Source organism: Mytilus californianus, unplaced genomic scaffold (assembly GCF_021869535.1).
Source record: "Mytilus californianus isolate M0D057914Y unplaced genomic scaffold, xbMytCali1.0.p SCAF_21, whole genome shotgun sequence".
Classification (NCBI taxonomy): Eukaryota; Metazoa; Mollusca; class Bivalvia; order Mytilida; family Mytilidae; genus Mytilus; species Mytilus californianus.
The window spans coordinates 7,549,042-7,570,614 of NW_026262670.1; the positions used below are offsets into that span (position 1 = coordinate 7,549,042).

Below are 21,573 nucleotides of genomic sequence, written 5' to 3' on the forward strand. Positions count from 1 at the left end.
TCATGAACAGAATAAAGGTTAAAATGATCTCCATGCAGACGGTAGTTCAACCGTCATGTATCATGTGTATACAAATGAAAAATTAAGTATGAAGAGTATTTCATGTATTTATTGATTTTCACAAGCTTTTTTAATATTGGACATTACAGAAACAGACATGGCTAAAAGACCAATTACAAACCAGGATACTCTGAGACTCATCATCACATTGAAAAGTATTGTACTTCCAAAAAATGTATATATGTCAATTGAAATGTTTCTTCTTTGAAATTTAAATAAGGCAGATGTAATATATACCAATTATACTCCTTTTCAAAACTAGCAAATTCCAAATAATGAAGATTTTGATAACTGTTAACTTTTATTATGGCTTCATCCTATGAACAAACTTGAAGAATGTCTTGTAAACGTATAGGACAATCAATTGACAGTATGTAAAGCATGTAAAACCAGAAGTTGCTGCAAATGTAAACAGCACATCAGCAGCCTCTCTTTCAAATATCATTTAAAACATTGTAGGTCCGCCTTCATTTAGGATGACATGAGGTATAACTCTATGTATATGGTCAATATATTTTCCACACTGATTAGCACTGAGTCCTTCCCAAAAGTCCACTATTCCATTGACAAGTTCATCACGTTTTCTTGGCTTAGCTACATTCTGAAGGTATTGCTTCATAGAAGACCACACATTCTCTATTGGGTTTAAATCTGGCGAAGAAGCTGGTGTCTTCATAACATTGTCAATCATATGATTATCAGTCATCCATGCCTTAGTTGATTTACTGCAATGTTTGCTGTCATTATCCTGAAATGTGATTTTTTTTTTTATGAATAAAATTTTGAAACAACAACATGTACAAATATGTTAAAATTCAATTAGAATACTGTAAACTCAGAAATTATTGCGTGCATTTATTATTGCAACTTTAGAAAAATGGCCAAAAATGTGAAATTATTTATTGCGATTTCAGGAAAATCTGCATACAGATTTATGTATCAGATTTCAGAATGCGAGTTCTTATTATTGCGATCATCACCAAGTCGCATTATTCGCATTAATAAAAACATGCAATAATTTCTGAATTTACAGTACACTATTCACATTTTAGCTTACACATAATTGATAATTTGGTTGAGATAGGAGTATGTGTAACATAATCATGATAATATGGAACATACTTGTCCATACACTTCAACAACTTCAACCATTTTATGAAAAAAATAATACTTGTATGATCTGTTCACTTAGCATCCATCTTAATCTTTATAATGTATGGGACACTGATGGTCAAATATTGCCCAAAATGTTTCGTGAAATTTAAACATTATTCTTTTTGGTAGCATTTTGTTCAAGGTTATGGTTGTCTTTCTAAAATCGTTTAACATCTCACCGCATATTTTTATTGATTTTGTTTTTACATTGTACATCGTGTCATAGATCAAATTTATTAGTTCAGTGTATATTCTCTTGTTTGTGTTAACATGTCTTTTGATTTAGTTAAGCCATTTCAATTGATATTTTATAGTGTGTCTTTATATGTTGTGATGTTTCACTATTGTTTCAGGTAAGGGTGAAGGTTAGTACTTATTTAAAGATTTAAACTCACTGCATATGTTTGCACATGTCCTAAGTCAGGAACCTGATGTTCATGATGTTCAGTGATTGTTGTTTGTTGATGTTGTTTAAAAGTGTTTCTCGTTTCTTATTTTTTATATAAATTAGACAGTTGGCTTTCCCGTTAGGATGTTTTATACATGTACTAGTAATTTTTTGGGCCCTTTATAGCTTGCCGAGCCAATGCTGTGTGTTGAAGACCATACTTTGACCTATAATGGTTTACTTTTAGAAATTGTGACTTAGATGTAGAGTTGGGTCAATCCGGTCATGCTGGTCACTCATACCACATCTTCTTAATCTTATATCTAATATGAAAGTAAACATTTAATAAAAAAAATAATATAAAAAAATATCTGACAAATACAAAACAACAAATGAAGAATCGAGGGTAAGTTCAGCATGTTCAGGGGTTGGAACCCCCTTTTTTTGGACAATCAATTCATTTGAATTTGGACATGTGATTGAAACCCCTCTCTTTATCCTGGGTTGGGATCCCCCATCCCTTTTTAAAGGCTGGATTCCCCCTGAATACAACAAGTCCTGACATACAAAATGTATACAAACACTTATGATGTCATGATGTATCATTTCTGATGTCCCATTTTTCATGTATTTAAACTGTAAATTTTGTGACATATTTAAACATGTTAAAAGTAATTACCTGATATAATCTATATCCATCTGGAAATACACTATTAACAAATGGAAGAAAATTGTCTTTTAAAATATGCTGTTAAATTACAGAATCCATAATACCATTAAATATACAAATGTGTGTACGTCCTCTATAGCTGATTCCAGCCCAAACATGGACCTAAAATGAAAGTAAACGAAAACGTATAGATTGGCAGCTTAACTTTAACATGTTTTGAATATACATTTTGTACAACATGTTTTATATATATATATATATATATTTATCACATATTTGTTACGAATACGTTGGGTTTTGCATATGTAATAACCTCAAAATTGCCCAGGGCAAAAAAGAGGTTAATCATGTTAATGGTTATTGTGCCCTGATTCCAAATGACGTGACGTCATTACGTCCTTAACGACAATGGCGAACAATGACGGTTCTCGTTTCATCGCAGTGGAGGAAAGCGATACGGCAGACTTTGTAGAGCAAATCTGCCCTAATTCCAAATTCCGAAATAAGTGGAAATGTGACAATAAATTTCTATGGAGTAAATGATAAAAACTAAATTTGAAAATGTGATAAAACTTTTGTGATAAAATTTTTAAGATTTTACCTGTTATATTTCATTAAATTGTTATAATTGAAATTTTTTCTCTTTTCTGCAGCACTTAGATATGTGATAAATAGATTATAATATGTCTTTTCCATATTGGCCCTGGTATCATCCCTCGACCCATATTGGCCCTCGGCTAAAGCAGAGGCCGATATGGGAGTCTCGGGATGATACCAGGGCCAATATGGAAAAGGGCATGTTATAATCTATACATATTGACCTGTTAGTCAATTGCGTTTTGTTAAAATATACTTTTTCACTTTTTTGGTCTTTTGGAAAATGTTGTTTGTGCTGTATTTAGACCCCTCTAACAAGAAATTTGTTTTGCATGCACACGTATAAAAATTGCAGTTTTTATCCAACGCAATCATAGGGTGAACGTTGTTTTCAATTTAGATTTGTGTATATATATATATATACTGTACATGCTGTATATCATACATGTATAAGGCAAAACAAAAAAGTATGTGTGTTTACTGTACCCCTACCTACCCTAATCTTTATCCCCTACCCAAAAGTTTTTTGGGCCATTTTTGATTAAGCACTGTTAACAATGGTTAAAGTCACAATGTCAATGAATGTTGCTCCCATACAAATGCCATAGACTCAACATGCTCAATGTAAAAAAAAAATGAAAATAAAAAAAAATCCCTACCTACCTACCCTATTTTTTTCATCAGTATGTGACAGTAAACACACATGTATATGGTATACTTTTTTGTTTGGCCTAATGTTTTATTAGCCATTCATGCCATTGGCTCATATAGGTATAAAGTGCTTTTGAACAATAAAGTTAACGACTTACAAACACTATTCTATAACATTATAAAGTTCATCTTACATTGTAGTTGAAAGAGATTACAATGGATCACAAGTGAGTTTGTTGCAATATAGAATACAACCATTGACAACAGTAAGAATGATAGACAGTCAAGGGCATTACTAAAAAATGAGTTGTTTTTTAAAAATTACACTAGAGCACACCGACGACTTTGTGGGTCCTTGACTGAATTAAAGTATATACCCCTAATTCTGGCAGGATGGACCAGGATTTACCGGCTCAAGCAAGAAAATCAATCTCGTTTAGATAACCAACGATAATCTATTTATAATTATATTTCTCTGTTAATATAGTATACCAAATCTCCTTATTTTTAGATTAAGTATTATCAGTAGCTTTAGACAGGAGAAATATATTATTGTTACCTTATATGCATGTTTTGGTTTCTGTCTTCTGGCTTCAATGTATTGCATGCCATATGTTGGTTTGTAGAAATATAGTTTCCCATCAGCACTCATTTCTACTGATGACTCGTCAACGAAGATCACATTTAGAAAAGTTTCTCTAGTTCTTAGAGCCCACAGTGCGTAGTCCACCCGTTTTCGTCGGTTAACATGACTGATAAGTTGGCAATATTTGCATCTCTGAGTTCTCCATCCAAGTGAACGTCTTATTTGACACACGTAACTTTTTGAAATGTTAATTTTAAAATGATACAACAGTTTTTGACGAATAGCTGTCGAGTTCATTTCACTATTTTCTTTCAACCAAAAGTCTATTAAACGTCTGTGCACTGGTCTTATTTTCAATCGGTTATCTACCTTTCGACTTTTGTCATGGATGCTTCCAGTTTCCGTAAATTTCTTTATAAACTTCCAAACTGACACCCGGCTTGTTTTCACACCATGACATTTCTCAAGAGCACATTTAATGTTAAGACAGGATAAACCTTGAGCTTTGTAATGAAGAATTTGATGTCTTACGTTCAGTGAAAGCCTCATTTTGTTTGACAACGAATCTTCACAATGAAGAGCGGTATATTTGGTTTTACTAATACAACCAATTACCACAAAGTACCTTAAACGAAACGCTACACCATATACGCTAAACGATACCATAAACCATGCGCTAATAAAACGACAAGTATGCCATACGCTGAACGATACCACATACCATACGCTAAACGATACCATATACCATACGCTAAACGATAATGACCATACGCTTAGGATACCATATACCATACGCTAAACGATACCATATACCATACGCTAAACGATACCATATAACATACGCTAAACGTACGATACCATATACCATACGCTAAACGATACCATATACCATACGCTTAACGAATGATGTACGGACGACGACCGAACGTTGTACGAACGCTAAACGAACGTTGTACGGGCGATACCCGAATGCTATACGAACGATGACCGTACGATATACGTACGATTCCCGAACGAAAAAAGTGTTAACTTTTACGTTACAGGGACTGTACCAATTGCCTAGATTGTAAAAGGCTATCATAAGAAAACCAATAAAACTTGAAAAATCATAGGATTATTTGACCAAGAGCTATTTTTTTACCATAAACAAGTCATTATATACATGTTTTATTGATTGCAATCCCAAATAATGCAAAAATAAGAATTTGGAGTCAAGTCTTAACTGCATGCATGTTGTGTGACCATAAAAGGCTAAAATATCTGATTATGTCAATTTAAGAGCTGAAATTTCCCATAAACAGAATTGTTCTTCAAAAAAAGATGATTAAACATGTTTACTTACATCAAATATGACTTATTTTCATTGGAATAGGTACAACTTCTAAAAATTGAATTTCTGATGATTCTCTGTAATAGGAAGTACACCACTAATTCATGGCCCCATTGCTTTCTATGTTAAATTCCTCAATTTCAAGCAGACACAGCTCTTTTGTTTCAAGTTCAAATAAAGTGACAATCATTGCATGTCAAAGCAACACTTTATGGTGTCTTGTACTGGAAAAATCAACATACCTTTAATGGCATATAAGAAAGAACTGGTTCCCGGAACTTCGGATGTACCAAAACAGGTACTTCAGATCTGACATACAGGCAAAAAGTACCCTCTTTATAAAATTTGGTGCAGTTTTTTTAATATTCAAAATTATAAGTCAAAAAGTGTTCTACAATGATCACCAGTCATTCAGCTTTCATTTGATACCAACAATACCTAAATATTCTACATATTTTGAAAGCTACACTCATGCGTAGGAACTATTTTGTGTTAAATATGTACTACTTTCTGGTATGTGCTTTCTGGCCGGGCCGAATTAGTGGTGTTACACCTATAACAGAACCAAACTTGCTATACTGACTTCAGCATCACTTTATTTCATTCTATGATCTATTTCAAGCAATAAAAAACACATAAAGCTTATGTCCAAATACTATTTTACTAATTTTAAGCTCAAATTGGACTGGTAGTAACATATAGGTTATTCAAAGAAAACTGCATATGGATATTATAAATGGCCAATATACTTATTTTATTCTCAATATCATTGTTGTATTTAATAATTTCTGTTAGGAAAACAATGTGCTTACCAATAGTCATAATTTACCAGAGTTTGTTCATTTAATAAAAATATATTAGACCAAACCTAAGACATAATTGAGAAAATTGTCCCCCCTTTTTTCTTCAAATTGGAAAAGGGACATTTTTGGTATAAACCATACTTCTGTGGTACAACATAGATTATAAAGGGCAATTTATATATTTTTCAGCTGGATAACTTGCTAAACTGGTTCAAAATTGCATGTACAGTGAGATTTTGGAATTCTTATATGAGTATATACCAATTGCCTAGATTGTAAAAGGCTATCATAAGAAAACCAATAAAACTTGAAAAATCATAGGATTATTTGACCAAGAGCTATTTTTTTACCATAAACAAGTCATTATATACATGTTTTATTGATTGCAATCCCAAATAATGCAAAAATAAGAATTTGGAGTCAAGTTTTAACTGCATGCATGTTGTGTGACCATAAAAGGCTAAAATATCTGATTATGTCAATTTAAGAGCTGAAATTTCCCATAAACAGAATTGTTCTTCAAAAAAAGATGATTAAACATGTTTACTTACATCAAATATGACTTATTTTCATTGGAATAGGTACAACTTCTAAAAATTGAATTTCTGATGATTCTCTGTAATAGGAAGTACACCACTAATTCATGGCCCCATTGCTTTCTATGTTAAATTCCTCAATTTCAAGCAGACACAGCTCTTTTGTTTCAAGTTCAAATAAAGTGACAATCATTGCATGTCAAAGCAACACTTTATGGTGTCTTGTACTGGAAAAATCAACATACCTTTAATGGCATATAAGAAAGAACTGGTTCCCGGAACTTCGGATGTACCAAAACAGGTACTTCAGATCTGACATACAGGCAAAAAGTACCCTCTTTATAAAATTTGGTGCAGTTTTTTTAATATTCAAAATTATAAGTCAAAAAGTGTTCTACAATGATCACCAGTCATTCAGCTTTCATTTGATACCAACAATACCTAAATATTCTACATATTTTGAAAGCTACACTCATGCGTAGGAACTATTTTGTGTTAAATATGTACTACTTTCTGGTATGTGCTTTCTGGCCGGGCCGAATTAGTGGTGTTACACCTATAACAGAACCAAACTTGCTATACTGACTTCAGCATCACTTTATTTCATTCTATGATCTATTTCAAGCAATAAAAAACACATAAAGCTTATGTCCAAATACTATTTTACTAATTTTAAGCTCAAATTGGACTGGTAGTAACATATAGGTTATTCAAAGAAAACTGCATATGGATATTATAAATGGCCAATATACTTATTTTATTCTCAATATCATTGTTGTATTTAATAATTTCTGTTAGGAAAACAATGTGCTTACCAATAGTCATAATTTACCAGAGTTTGTTCATTTAATAAAAATATATTAGACCAAACCTAAGACATAATTGAGAAAATTGTCCCCCCTTTTTTCTTCAAATTGGAAAAGGGACATTTTTGGTATAAACCATACTTCTGTGGTACAACATAGATTATAAAGGGCAATTTATATATTTTTCAGCTGGATAACTTGCTAAACTGGTTCAAAATTGCATGTACAGTGAGATTTTGGAATTCTTATATGAGTATATACCAATTGCCTAGATTGTAAAAGGCTATCATAAGAAAACCAATAAAACTTGAAAAATCATAGGATTATTTGACCAAGAGCTATTTTTTTACCATAAACAAGTCATTATATACATGTTTTATTGATTGCAATCCCAAATAATGCAAAAATAAGAATTTGGAGTCAAGTCTTAACTGCATGCATGTTGTGTGACCATAAAAGGCTAAAATATCTGATTATGTCAATTTAAGAGCTGAAATTTCCCATAAACAGAATTGTTCTTCAAAAAAAGATGATTAAACATGTTTACTTACATCAAATATGACTTATTTTCATTGGAATAGGTACAACTTCTAAAAATTGAATTTCTGATGATTCTCTGTAATAGGAAGTACACCACTAATTCATGGCCCCATTGCTTTCTATGTTAAATTCCTCAATTTCAAGCAGACACAGCTCTTTTGTTTCAAGTTCAAATAAAGTGACAATCATTGCATGTCAAAGCAACACTTTATGGTGTCTTGTACTGGAAAAATCAACATACCTTTAATGGCATATAAGAAAGAACTGGTTCCCGGAACTTCGGATGTACCAAAACAGGTACTTCAGATCTGACATACAGGCAAAAAGTACCCTCTTTATAAAATTTGGTGCAGTTTTTTTAATATTCAAAATTATAAGTCAAAAAGTGTTCTACAATGATCACCAGTCATTCAGCTTTCATTTGATACCAACAATACCTAAATATTCTACATATTTTGAAAGCTACACTCATGCGTAGGAACTATTTTGTGTTAAATATGTACTACTTTCTGGTATGTGCTTTCTGGCCGGGCCGAATTAGTGGTGTTACACCTATAACAGAACCAAACTTGCTATACTGACTTCAGCATCACTTTATTTCATTCTATGATCTATTTCAAGCAATAAAAAACACATAAAGCTTATGTCCAAATACTATTTTACTAATTTTAAGCTCAAATTGGACTGGTAGTAACATATAGGTTATTCAAAGAAAACTGCATATGGATATTATAAATGGCCAATATACTTATTTTATTCTCAATATCATTGTTGTATTTAATAATTTCTGTTAGGAAAACAATGTGCTTACCAATAGTCATAATTTACCAGAGTTTGTTCATTTAATAAAAATATATTAGACCAAACCTAAGACATAATTGAGAAAATTGTCCCCCCTTTTTTCTTCAAATTGGAAAAGGGACATTTTTGGTATAAACCATACTTCTGTGGTACAACATAGATTATAAAGGGCAATTTATATATTTTTCAGCTGGATAACTTGCTAAACTGGTTCAAAATTGCATGTACAGTGAGATTTTGGAATTCTTATATGAGTATATACCAATTGCCTAGATTGTAAAAGGCTATCATAAGAAAACCAATAAAACTTGAAAAATCATAGGATTATTTGACCAAGAGCTATTTTTTTACCATAAACAAGTCATTATATACATGTTTTATTGATTGCAATCCCAAATAATGCAAAAATAAGAATTTGGAGTCAAGTCTTAACTGCATGCATGTTGTGTGACCATAAAAGGCTAAAATATCTGATTATGTCAATTTAAGAGCTGAAATTTCCCATAAACAGAATTGTTCTTCAAAAAAAGATGATTAAACATGTTAACTTACATCAAATATGACTTATTTTCATTGGAATAGGTACAACTTCTAAAAATTGAATTTCTGATGATTCTCTGTAATAGGAAGTACACCACTAATTCATGGCCCCATTGCTTTCTATGTTAAATTCCTCAATTTCAAGCAGACACAGCTCTTTTGTTTCAAGTTCAAATAAAGTGACAATCATTGCATGTCAAAGCAACACTTTATGGTGTCTTGTACTGGAAAAATCAACATACCTTTAATGGCATATAAGAAAGAACTGGTTCCCGGAACTTCGGATGTACCAAAACAGGTACTTCAGATCTGACATACAGGCAAAAAGTACCCTCTTTATAAAATTTGGTGCAGTTTTTTTAATATTCAAAATTATAAGTCAAAAAGTGTTCTACAATGATCACCAGTCATTCAGCTTTCATTTGATACCAACAATACCTAAATATTCTACATATTTTGAAAGCTACACTCATGCATAGGAACTATTTTGTGTTAAATATGTACTACTTTCTGGTATGTGCTTTCTGGCCGGGCCGAATTAGTGGTGTTACACCTATAACAGAACCAAACTTGCTATACTGACTTCAGCATCACTTTATTTCATTCTATGATCTATTTCAAGCAATAAAAAACACATAAAGCTTATGTCCAAATACTATTTTACTAATTTTAAGCTCAAATTGGACTGGTAGTAACATATAGGTTATTCAAAGAAAACTGCATATGGATATTATAAATGGCCAATATACTTATTTTATTCTCAATATCATTGTTGTATTTAATAATTTCTGTTAGGAAAACAATGTGCTTACCAATAGTCATAATTTACCAGAGTTTGTTCATTTAATAAAAATATATTAGACCAAACCTAAGACATAATTGAGAAAATTGTCCCCCCTTTTTTCTTCAAATTGGAAAAGGGACATTTTTGGTATAAACCATACTTCTGTGGTACAACATAGATTATAAAGGGCAATTTATATATTTTTCAGCTGGATAACTTGCTAAACTGGTTCAAAATTGCATGTACAGTGAGATTTTGGAATTCTTATATGAGTATATACCAATTGCCTAGATTGTAAAAGGCTATCATAAGAAAACCAATAAAACTTGAAAAATCATAGGATTATTTGACCAAGAGCTATTTTTTTACCATAAACAAGTCATTATATACATGTTTTATTGATTGCAATCCCAAATAATGCAAAAATAAGAATTTGGAGTCAAGTCTTAACTGCATGCATGTTGTGTGACCATAAAAGGCTAAAATATCTGATTATGTCAATTTAAGAGCTGAAATTTCCCATAAACAGAATTGTTCTTCAAAAAAAGATGATTAAACATGTTTACTTACATCAAATATGACTTATTTTCATTGGAATAGGTACAACTTCTAAAAATTGAATTTCTGATGATTCTCTGTAATAGGAAGTACACCACTAATTCATGGCCCCATTGCTTTCTATGTTAAATTCCTCAATTTCAAGCAGACACAGCTCTTTTGTTTCAAGTTCAAATAAAGTGACAATCATTGCATGTCAAAGCAACACTTTATGGTGTCTTGTACTGGAAAAATCAACATACCTTTAATGGCATATAAGAAAGAACTGGTTCCCGGAACTTCGGATGTACCAAAACAGGTACTTCAGATCTGACATACAGGCAAAAAGTACCCTCTTTATAAAATTTGGTGCAGTTTTTTTAATATTCAAAATTATAAGTCAAAAAGTGTTCTACAATGATCACCAGTCATTCAGCTTTCATTTGATACCAACAATACCTAAATATTCTACATATTTTGAAAGCTACACTCATGCGTAGGAACTATTTTGTGTTAAATATGTACTACTTTCTGGTATGTGCTTTCTGGCCGGGCCGAATTAGTGGTGTTACACCTATAACAGAACCAAACTTGCTATACTGACTTCAGCATCACTTTATTTCATTCTATGATCTATTTCAAGCAATAAAAAACACATAAAGCTTATGTCCAAATACTATTTTACTAATTTTAAGCTCAAATTGGACTGGTAGTAACATATAGGTTATTCAAAGAAAACTGCATATGGATATTATAAATGGCCAATATACTTATTTTATTCTCAATATCATTGTTGTATTTAATAATTTCTGTTAGGAAAACAATGTGCTTACCAATAGTCATAATTTACCAGAGTTTGTTCATTTAATAAAAATATATTAGACCAAACCTAAGACATAATTGAGAAAATTGTCCCCCCTTTTTTCTTCAAATTGGAAAAGGGACATTTTTGGTATAAACCATACTTCTGTGGTACAACATAGATTATAAAGGGCAATTTATATATTTTTCAGCTGGATAACTTGCTAAACTGGTTCAAAATTGCATGTACAGTGAGATTTTGGAATTCTTATATGAGTATATACCAATTGCCTAGATTGTAAAAGGCTATCATAAGAAAACCAATAAAACTTGAAAAATCATAGGATTATTTGACCAAGAGCTATTTTTTTACCATAAACAAGTCATTATATACATGTTTTATTGATTGCAATCCCAAATAATGCAAAAATAAGAATTTGGAGTCAAGTCTTAACTGCATGCATGTTGTGTGACCATAAAAGGCTAAAATATCTGATTATGTCAATTTAAGAGCTGAAATTTCCCATAAACAGAATTGTTCTTCAAAAAAAGATGATTAAACATGTTTACTTACATCAAATATGACTTATTTTCATTGGAATAGGTACAACTTCTAAAAATTGAATTTCTGATGATTCTCTGTAATAGGAAGTACACCACTAATTCATGGCCCCATTGCTTTCTATGTTAAATTCCTCAATTTCAAGCAGACACAGCTCTTTTGTTTCAAGTTCAAATAAAGTGACAATCATTGCATGTCAAAGCAACACTTTATGGTGTCTTGTACTGGAAAAATCAACATACCTTTAATGGCATATAAGAAAGAACTGGTTCCCGGAACTTCGGATGTACCAAAACAGGTACTTCAGATCTGACATACAGGCAAAAAGTACCCTCTTTATAAAATTTGGTGCAGTTTTTTTAATATTCAAAATTATAAGTCAAAAAGTGTTCTACAATGATCACCAGTCATTCAGCTTTCATTTGATACCAACAATACCTAAATATTCTACATATTTTGAAAGCTACACTCATGCGTAGGAACTATTTTGTGTTAAATATGTACTACTTTCTGGTATGTGCTTTCTGGCCGGGCCGAATTAGTGGTGTTACACCTATAACAGAACCAAACTTGCTATACTGACTTCAGCATCACTTTATTTCATTCTATGATCTATTTCAAGCAATAAAAAACACATAAAGCTTATGTCCAAATACTATTTTACTAATTTTAAGCTCAAATTGGACTGGTAGTAACATATAGGTTATTCAAAGAAAACTGCATATGGATATTATAAATGGCCAATATACTTATTTTATTCTCAATATCATTGTTGTATTTAATAATTTCTGTTAGGAAAACAATGTGCTTACCAATAGTCATAATTTACCAGAGTTTGTTCATTTAATAAAAATATATTAGACCAAACCTAAGACATAATTGAGAAAATTGTCCCCCCTTTTTTCTTCAAATTGGAAAAGGGACATTTTTGGTATAAACCATACTTCTGTGGTACAACATAGATTATAAAGGGCAATTTATATATTTTTCAGCTGGATAACTTGCTAAACTGGTTCAAAATTGCATGTACAGTGAGATTTTGGAATTCTTATATGAGTATATACCAATTGCCTAGATTGTAAAAGGCTATCATAAGAAAACCAATAAAACTTGAAAAATCATAGGATTATTTGACCAAGAGCTATTTTTTTACCATAAACAAGTCATTATATACATGTTTTATTGATTGCAATCCCAAATAATGCAAAAATAAGAATTTGGAGTCAAGTCTTAACTGCATGCATGTTGTGTGACCATAAAAGGCTAAAATATCTGATTATGTCAATTTAAGAGCTGAAATTTCCCATAAACAGAATTGTTCTTCAAAAAAAGATGATTAAACATGTTTACTTACATCAAATATGACTTATTTTCATTGGAATAGGTACAACTTCTAAAAATTGAATTTCTGATGATTCTCTGTAATAGGAAGTACACCACTAATTCATGGCCCCATTGCTTTCTATGTTAAATTCCTCAATTTCAAGCAGACACAGCTCTTTTGTTTCAAGTTCAAATAAAGTGACAATCATTGCATGTCAAAGCAACACTTTATGGTGTCTTGTACTGGAAAAATCAACATACCTTTAATGGCATATAAGAAAGAACTGGTTCCCGGAACTTCGGATGTACCAAAACAGGTACTTCAGATCTGACATACAGGCAAAAAGTACCCTCTTTATAAAATTTGGTGCAGTTTTTTTAATATTCAAAATTATAAGTCAAAAAGTGTTCTACAATGATCACCAGTCATTCAGCTTTCATTTGATACCAACAATACCTAAATATTCTACATATTTTGAAAGCTACACTCATGCGTAGGAACTATTTTGTGTTAAATATGTACTACTTTCTGGTATGTGCTTTCTGGCCGGGCCGAATTAGTGGTGTTACACCTATAACAGAACCAAACTTGCTATACTGACTTCAGCATCACTTTATTTCATTCTATGATCTATTTCAAGCAATAAAAAACACATAAAGCTTATGTCCAAATACTATTTTACTAATTTTAAGCTCAAATTGGACTGGTAGTAACATATAGGTTATTCAAAGAAAACTGCATATGGATATTATAAATGGCCAATATACTTATTTTATTCTCAATATCATTGTTGTATTTAATAATTTCTGTTAGGAAAACAATGTGCTTACCAATAGTCATAATTTACCAGAGTTTGTTCATTTAATAAAAATATATTAGACCAAACCTAAGACATAATTGAGAAAATTGTCCCCCCTTTTTTCTTCAAATTGGAAAAGGGACATTTTTGGTATAAACCATACTTCTGTGGTACAACATAGATTATAAAGGGCAATTTATATATTTTTCAGCTGGATAACTTGCTAAACTGGTTCAAAATTGCATGTACAGTGAGATTTTGGAATTCTTATATGAGTATATACCAATTGCCTAGATTGTAAAAGGCTATCATAAGAAAACCAATAAAACTTGAAAAATCATAGGATTATTTGACCAAGAGCTATTTTTTTACCATAAACAAGTCATTATATACATGTTTTATTGATTGCAATCCCAAATAATGCAAAAATAAGAATTTGGAGTCAAGTCTTAACTGCATGCATGTTGTGTGACCATAAAAGGCTAAAATATCTGATTATGTCAATTTAAGAGCTGAAATTTCCCATAAACAGAATTGTTCTTCAAAAAAAGATGATTAAACATGTTTACTTACATCAAATATGACTTATTTTCATTGGAATAGGTACAACTTCTAAAAATTGAATTTCTGATGATTCTCTGTAATAGGAAGTACACCACTAATTCATGGCCCCATTGCTTTCTATGTTAAATTCCTCAATTTCAAGCAGACACAGCTCTTTTGTTTCAAGTTCAAATAAAGTGACAATCATTGCATGTCAAAGCAACACTTTATGGTGTCTTGTACTGGAAAAATCAACATACCTTTAATGGCATATAAGAAAGAACTGGTTCCCGGAACTTCGGATGTACCAAAACAGGTACTTCAGATCTGACATACAGGCAAAAAGTACCCTCTTTATAAAATTTGGTGCAGTTTTTTTAATATTCAAAATTATAAGTCAAAAAGTGTTCTACAATGATCACCAGTCATTCAGCTTTCATTTGATACCAACAATACCTAAATATTCTACATATTTTGAAAGCTACACTCATGCGTAGGAACTATTTTGTGTTAAATATGTACTACTTTCTGGTATGTGCTTTCTGGCCGGGCCGAATTAGTGGTGTTACACCTATAACAGAACCAAACTTGCTATACTGACTTCAGCATCACTTTATTTCATTCTATGATCTATTTCAAGCAATAAAAAACACATAAAGCTTATGTCCAAATACTATTTTACTAATTTTAAGCTCAAATTGGACTGGTAGTAACATATAGGTTATTCAAAGAAAACTGCATATGGATATTATAAATGGCCAATATACTTATTTTATTCTCAATATCATTGTTGTATTTAATAATTTCTGTTAGGAAAACAATGTGCTTACCAATAGTCATAATTTACCAGAGTTTGTTCATTTAATAAAAATATATTAGACCAAACCTAAGACATAATTGAGAAAATTGTCCCCCCTTTTTTCTTCAAATTGGAAAAGGGACATTTTTGGTATAAACCATACTTCTGTGGTACAACATAGATTATAAAGGGCAATTTATATATTTTTCAGCTGGATAACTTGCTAAACTGGTTCAAAATTGCATGTACAGTGAGATTTTGGAATTCTTATATGAGTATATACCAATTGCCTAGATTGTAAAAGGCTATCATAAGAAAACCAATAAAACTTGAAAAATCATAGGATTATTTGACCAAGAGCTATTTTTTTACCATAAACAAGTCATTATATACATGTTTTATTGATTGCAATCCCAAATAATGCAAAAATAAGAATTTGGAGTCAAGTCTTAACTGCATGCATGTTGTGTGACCATAAAAGGCTAAAATATCTGATTATGTCAATTTAAGAGCTGAAATTTCCCATAAACAGAATTGTTCTTCAAAAAAAGATGATTAAACATGTTTACTTACATCAAATATGACTTATTTTCATTGGAATAGGTACAACTTCTAAAAATTGAATTTCTGATGATTCTCTGTAATAGGAAGTACACCACTAATTCATGGCCCCATTGCTTTCTATGTTAAATTCCTCAATTTCAAGCAGACACAGCTCTTTTGTTTCAAGTTCAAATAAAGTGACAATCATTGCATGTCAAAGCAACACTTTATGGTGTCTTGTACTGGAAAAATCAACATACCTTTAATGGCATATAAGAAAGAACTGGTTCCCGGAACTTCGGATGTACCAAAACAGGTACTTCAGATCTGACATACAGGCAAAAAGTACCCTCTTTATAAAATTTGGTGCAGTTTTTTTAATATTCAAAATTATAAGTCAAAAAGTGTTCTACAATGATCACCAGTCAGTCAGCTTTCATTTGATACCAACAATACCTAAATATTCTACATATTTTGAAAGCTACACTCATGCGTAGGAACTATTTTGTGTTAAATATGTACTACTTTCTGGTATGTGCTTTCTGGCCGGGCCGAATTAGTGGTGTTACACCTTTAGCGATATAAATTTACACTCAAAATTATCTCCCATGAACTAAGTAAATATAAAACTTATTCCGGAGTAAATATGATAAGTTCCGTAATTTAGTAGTGTTCTCTTTTTAAACGTTTAACCTTTTAATTACTTTTAAAATTAATATCTTAAAAACTTATAATAACTCACATTTAACATAAAACTTATTTACAGCTAACTTTAACATTACAAGACTTATTCAAGAGAATATGTCCATTTTGCATTTAAAATATTATATACAATTTGTCCTGAAAGTACAACAGATATTAATAAATCTTGACTCTAATTAATTATAAATTTAGTATTAACTTGTTTAATTCAAAATCATATATTAAATTAAATGTTACATTAACTCACCTAAAATAGACAGAAGTTCTGTAAGTAAAGATGTTTTATTTTCAAGTTCCAAAGATCAAATGACGCTAAAACATAATTTTGGATATTCGAAATTTTAGTCACATGACCTTTGGATTTAAGAACTTCTTCTATTTTCTCCAATCAAATGCCAAATAGTAATTAAAACGACTTCCCAAAATTAATTTCATTGGTCATCAATTACCTGCTGACCATTTAAGCTTTTGTCAATCATTCTGTCTTAATTCTTAGCGTCCCTAGTAAACGGATTATCTAACTTTTACCTATGAACAAAGAAGATAAATAATTCCCTTTGTTCCTTTAAAATTAAAATACTTCCTAAATACAATTGACATTTTTTTACTAGGATTTATCTATTTATTTTATAAAAGTCTTTATTAGCTAAAAGTACTGACATCTAGTACTTACAAAAGAGACTTAATTAACATGCTCTTTGATATAAAACTTTACGTAATACTATGTACAAAATATCTGTGAAATTATATAATTAACTTTTAATTCTATTTACAAGTTTCCAACTTCAGTTAATATTTAAAGTTATATTTTTCATCATAAATCCTTTTTATAGGGTAACATAACTTTTATTCAATTCTTCTAGTATGAATTTTCTTTATATATTAAACATTATAATTTCACTTTCTTATAAAATCTATAATATTTCCTTTTATTCAAATTAGGCATTCTTTCTCTTTCTTTTAATGGAAATATAAAATTTCCATATTTTGTCTATTTTTCCTTCACTATATTATAATAAACGTTCAGCCTTTCTTACCGAAATTTAAATCAAGATATAACCATTACCATGCAATGTCACCATTCAGTTAAAAAATGTCTTTGTCAATTGATTGAGTACATGCAGAAAAAGAAGAACTATGAGTATATCGTCCCAAAATAGTATGAAATATTTGCCACTGGGCATTCATTAAGACGTTAATACAAAGAGTTCGAAGAAAATGAGTAAAATACAGAGTTTACGCAAATAGTTATACAATTTTTGAAAAATTGATTTATTGCAGTAAAATGCACCTAATAAGAAACAGCCTTGGTTGTAAGTGACTTGTCACCAACATGTTATAACATCTTTTTTTCCACTGTTACTTTTATGTTTTGTTACTGTTTCACATTTGTATATGAATTTCAAGTTCTTGCCTCAAGAAAAGCGATGTCTTTTTAAATCTTAATCTATTTCAACTCAGGTACCAAATAGTTTTCACTTCTGCGATCTATTTGTCAATTTTTTTTTGCGTGAACCCCCTGACCCCTGGTTCACGTTTATATATTAGTGAGTTTTTGCTATGTCTATGGGCCATTCGATATCCTCGGTTGGAAGATTCTCGGAACGTCTCGAACATTATCGATCATTTATACAGTAAGCTTTTTGTGAAACTATAACTCGAATAATTCAAGCCCTTTCCGTATCCGATTTTCTACCACACGAGTGTAGCCTTCGTAGATCAGCTGAATATAACGACTGAATTATTCGGGTTAGTGAAACTAATGCATAAATGAATATGCATCATTAGCATTTATAGCTGTTATATACAGATAAGATAATGATTATCGATTAATGTCCTATATCATGTTAAGTTAATTAACCTAGAAACGCATACGTTAAGTTTCATGAAATACAAGCTTTCTCAACATAGATGGTTTGAGGTAATTTCAGTTAATTGTAGAGATAACAAAGAGTCCGTCAATGCATAGAAAAGTAACCCGAATAATTCAGCCGTTATATTCGCTGATCTACGAAGGCTACAAGGAGAAAATCTGACACGGAAAGGGCTTGAATTATTCGAGTTAATAGCATAGCAGAAAATCTTTAAATTGGAATTATAATAATTCGTATCAAGGTTGCACATTTTGCCGTGATAATAATTTGAGCATCTTGAAGTTGAATTTTTTTTCAAAATGAAATTAACTGTCATTTTTCAAGTAAAAATTGACCCTGAAATTGATTAAGAACCATTACAAAAATTTGTTTGATTCTTTTTTTGCCAGATTTCATAAATTTTCTTCAAGGTATTTTTTTTCTGCCGTGATATTACATGAATACTCGGACTTCAAATATTGATTTCACAAAAATAACAATGAACTTATACATGTATTGTCATTCCTTTTTTGCCAGATTTCATTAATTTTCTTCAAGGTATTTTTTTTTCTGTCGTGATTTTACATGAATACTTGGACTTCAAATATTGATTTCACAAAAATAACAATGAACTTATATTGTCATTCCTTTTTTGCCAGATTTCATTAATTTTCTTCAAGGTATTTTTTTTCTGTCGTGATATTACATGAATACTTGGACTTCAAATATTGATTTCACAAAAATAACAATGAACTTATATTGTCATTCCTTTTTTGCCAGATTTCATTAATTTTCTTCAAGGTATTTTTTTTTCTGTCGTGATATTACATGAATACTCGGACTTCAAATATTGATTTCACAAAAATAACAATGAACTTATATTGTCATTCCTTTTTTTGCCAGATTCATTAATTTTCTTCAAGGTATTTTTTTTCTGCCGTGATATTACATGAATACTCGGACTTCAAATGTTGATTTTACAAAAATAGCTATGATCTTAGTATTGTCATTCAAGTTTTTAAGATGAAAATGACAAACATTTCAACAAAATGACTAAAATGTCTTATACCAATTTTGCCAAACTTTTAACAACTATTTTTAAAGAGTGCTCAATTAACATAATAGAAATTTGTATTCGGAAAAAGTCTTCTCTGTAATGATAACAAATATATTTGCTGTTTCTGGACATATCAACTATATATAATACACAACTCTTAACATAGGCGATCTTAAATTAAACAGAATTTTAATTTAATTTAAAAAGTTGTACTATTACACCACTGCTCTTGAGGGGATAGAGCGCTCACAATGTCTTAAACAGCGCCTCATTTTATAGGTCCATATCCAAAATCGGCAACATTTTAAAAATTCTGTGTGTTATATTTTGTTTATTGTTTTTTTTTCCACAAATCGGAAATGCTGATCTTTTCGTTTTAGTTGGTTTACATTTAGTCTTGCCAGTAAAGTGGTCTTTGATAACTTACTCTACGGGATGTGCTTTGTTCGTTGTTGAATGCCATCAGGCATACCATGTTTTATTGGTATATAAATCTTTATACCAAACACCAAGACAGCGGTTAAAAGTGAAATGATCAAAATTAACATTACAATGGATTTGTAGTCCAAAGTCTCGACAAAACAGTACATTAGCTTTGATGTAGATGTTTTATTGTACTAAAACTATGAAAATGTCATTTTATGAATAACATTTGTGTTGATTTTGATAAATTCACTTGTAACCGCTGTCTTGGTGTTTGGTATATTATTTGTCTTTTGATAAACGTTTTCTCATTTGTAATCATACCCATGATGTTTGCTTTGTTTATATAGACTACACTGCAATTGACTTTGCGATTCCTATTTCCTTTTGTCGTCGTCAGACACGAATATTTATATTACAACAACCCTTCTGTCATCGTTTAGTGAATTATTCCCAAAAAAGAATTAAGAAATTTAGAGTTGAATAAACATAGAAGATTCCACATAAATTCTGATTATATTCAAACCAAATTGATAAAAATTCAAATCCTGTGTCTACTCTTAAAAGGTTTGCTTACAAGGATATGACAACACTCCGTTATACTTTCTGTCCTGGTAGTTTTTACATCAGCCAATGAAATTTAAGCTTTCAAATTTTGAAGGTGTGTATCAATCCGACAAAACCAGAAGATTCCAAAAGGTCTTTAAACATAAAGTAAAATTAAAGAGGCAGCTGCTATTTTGATAGTTATTCTGTTCAAAATACACAAAATGAAATTATCTACCATTTTAAACAAGCAGTTTAACAATTCAAAAGACAGCATAAATTAAAAACATAATTTATTTATTTATCAACCTCGAAATCACCGTTCATTATTAATTCTTCAAAATTGAAACGATTTGTATGATTTAATAGTCGATTCAATAAATAAATGCACAACTCAATTCAAAAGATTATTCTTTAATTCAGAACTGTGTGTGTTCATTATATTTGTTGTTGCAACAAGTATAGCAGAACAACACTTTGATCGTAATATAACCTGCTTGCTTAGTATGAATATTCGAGTACTATAACTATTGATGTTAATGATTTATACTTCAAATCATTGCCTTAAGATACATTTCATTTGAAATTATCAACCATTTTGAAATTCGTATTTAGTTTAAATCTTTCCTTAAAAATATGAACAATAAGGAGAGAGGAGCAACATATATGAATAACTGTTATTTTCAATTCGCACTGATAATAGTTATAACAATTTGAATAAGTAAAAATCAGTTAAATTATTTTGAAATGTGAAAGATTGTTTTTCAATATAAAATCAAAAATGGTAATTAAACAGTTAACGCGCTAGCCTCGAGTGCGGAAGGTCGTTTGATTGAA

At 30.7% G+C, this 21,573-nt stretch overlaps 1 protein-coding gene and 1 long non-coding RNA gene across 3 annotated transcripts in view; one reads left to right on the plus strand and one right to left on the minus strand.

Moving 5' to 3' along the window:
* LOC127731862 (uncharacterized) overlaps positions 1–21,573 on the plus strand; it is an 897,808-nt gene that overhangs the window by 377,749 nt on the left and 498,486 nt on the right. The gene's annotated exons all lie outside the window — the stretch shown is intronic.
* Positions 101–5,078, minus strand: LOC127731890 (uncharacterized). The gene is made up of 3 exons (XR_007995891.1): positions 4,081–5,078; positions 2,283–2,435; positions 101–808 (listed from the first exon to the last, which is right to left on the minus strand). It is a non-coding gene; the product is annotated as an uncharacterized LOC127731890 (long non-coding RNA).